This window comes from Penaeus vannamei, chromosome 18, assembly GCF_042767895.1.
Source record: "Penaeus vannamei isolate JL-2024 chromosome 18, ASM4276789v1, whole genome shotgun sequence".
Taxonomy (NCBI): Eukaryota; Metazoa; Arthropoda; class Malacostraca; order Decapoda; family Penaeidae; genus Penaeus; species Penaeus vannamei.
Window position 1 is genome coordinate 31537030 of NC_091566.1, and position 2395 is coordinate 31539424.

A 2395-nucleotide genomic window follows, 5' to 3' on the forward strand; every position below is an offset into this window, starting at 1 on the left:
GAGAGAGAGAGAGAGAGAGAGAGAGAGAGAGAGAGAGAGAGAGAGAGAGAGAGAGAGAGAGAGAGAGAGAGAGAGAGAGAGAGAGAGAGAGAGAGAGAGAGAGAGAGAGAGAGAGGGAAAGAAAGAGAAAGGTGGGGGAGAGAGAGGAGGAGGAAGACAAAGAGAGAGATAGGGAGGGAGGGAGGGAGAGAAGGAGAGACAGAGAAAGAGATAAATAGATAGATAGAGATAGAGAGACAAAAAGGAGAAAGAGAGAGAAAGAGAGAGATACAAAGAGGAAAGGGAAGAGATTTTGATGTTAATTTGGTGGTGCAAACAAAGTCTTAAATTTGTACATACTGTATCATTACTTTTGTATTTTGGTATATTTACTTTACTTTTACTGTATCTTTATCTTTATCTCAACTGACGCAGACCCGTATTAAAAGATACAAGAACAAACTAACAAACAAAAAAATTAACGCGAACGAATAAAAGTAAAATAATATCAAACGAAAAAAACAAAGCAAACAGAAATAGAAAATAAAACAGAAAAAAAATAAAAGTAAGACAATGAAAAAAAAACAAAAAAAACAAAGCAAACAGAAATAGAAAAAAAGAAAAAAAAGAAAACGAATAAAAGTAAAACAAAGCAACCAGAAACAGAAATAGAAAATAAAGAAAAACAAACAAAGGAAAAAAGAAAGAAAGAAAGAAAGAAAGAAAGAAAAAACGAAGGACCTGTGAAAGACGTCGCGAGTACTACCCACTCAGAGCCCAGATAACCGGAACCCCGCGTCGCAAAACTTATCTCGCGAAGACACGCAATTCATGTCAAATACATTACGGATAAGAGAGTTAATTAGCCGAAATTGACCCCATAAAACCGGCGTGAAATAAGGCCCTCAGCCAGCCAGCCGAGAGCGAAGGAACGCCTCGCGGGGGAGCTGAAAGGGAGGTCCTTTTTGTACTCCCAATTTCCCCGCCGAAGGTTAAAGGCACAAACACAGTCGAAGTGAACCCGCTCGGCCGTATTTTAAGGAGGCGGGGGGGTTGGGGTGGGGTTGGGGTGGGGTGGGGTGGGGTGGGGAATGGAGGGAGGTAGGGAGGGGGTTAAGATGAAGGGGAGAAGGAGGAGGAGGAGGAGGAGGAGGAGGAGGAGGAGGAGTAGGTGGACAAGGGGGAGGGTGAGGAGGAGGAAGAGGAGGAGGGAGGAGGTGATCAAAGGGTGGTTTAGGAGGAGAAGGAGGAGGTTATCAAGGGGTGGTGGAGGAGGAGGTGGTACTGTAGTAGGAGGGAGTGAAGAGGAAGAGGGAGGAGGGTGAGGGGAAGAGGAGGTGAGGGTGGTGAAGAGTGAAGGAGGAGGAGGAAGAGGTGAGAGGTGTAGGTGGAGGAGGAGAAAGAGGAAGAGGATGTGGTGGTTAGGGGAAAGAGGAGGAGGAAGAGGGAGGGAGGAGATGGTGGTTGTGCGGAAGGATGATAAGGAAGACGAAGAAGAGGATGAGAAGGAGCAGCAGGAGGAGGGGAGGGGGGCAGGAGGAGTAGGAGGAGGAGGGAAGGGTGGGGGGAGAGGAGGAGGAGGAGAGGGAGGGGGGACCCGAGGAGGAGTAGGGGTAGGGGGTGGGGATGGGTAGGAGGGAGGAGGAGGAGAAGAAAAGGGAGAAGGAAGAAGAAGAGGAAGGAAAGTACGAGCCTTAAATGTATTTTCGCGAGATGGACCGGAATTTCACGCCCCAAACGGGAGAGATTAGGTGTGACGTCACCGCGGGCTTTTTTGACGTCACGACATACGTCATTCTCCCCCCCCCCGCCCCGCCCCCACCCCCACCTCTTCCAGCGCCCCTGGGAGAGAAAAGCCTGGAAGCAAATTCCCCAGTGAATCGAACAACAAGAGTTTCCCTGAATTTAAACTGTTTTCATTTCTTATCTATTACATTCCTTCGCCTTTTGTATCCATCCTTCGTATATCTATCGACGATCTTTTCTCTTTTCTTAATGAATCGCTCGGCCAGATCTGCCGCGGGGGAACGGAGGTCAAATTAAAAAAGAAAAATAACGAATGGTTTAGTATCCCCTTGATGATGGCGGAACGAGGATGTGAACAGAGCTTCGTGTTGTTTATGAACTGTTTTTACGTTCAGTTTTATTCTCGTGGCGTTCGCGAACACACGTCTCGATCCGCGCGTTAGGAAATAAATAGACAAAACTAAAAATAATTCTCTGGTGTTATTTGAGTTTTGTTGTTGTTGTTGTTGTTTTAAGCGGAGGGGAAGTATGGTTAATGTAGTTAATGTGGGGACTTGATGATGATGATGATAATGATGATGATGATGATGATGATGATGATGATGATGATGATGATGATGATGATGATGATGATGATGATGATGATGATGAGGAGGAGGAGGAGGAGGAG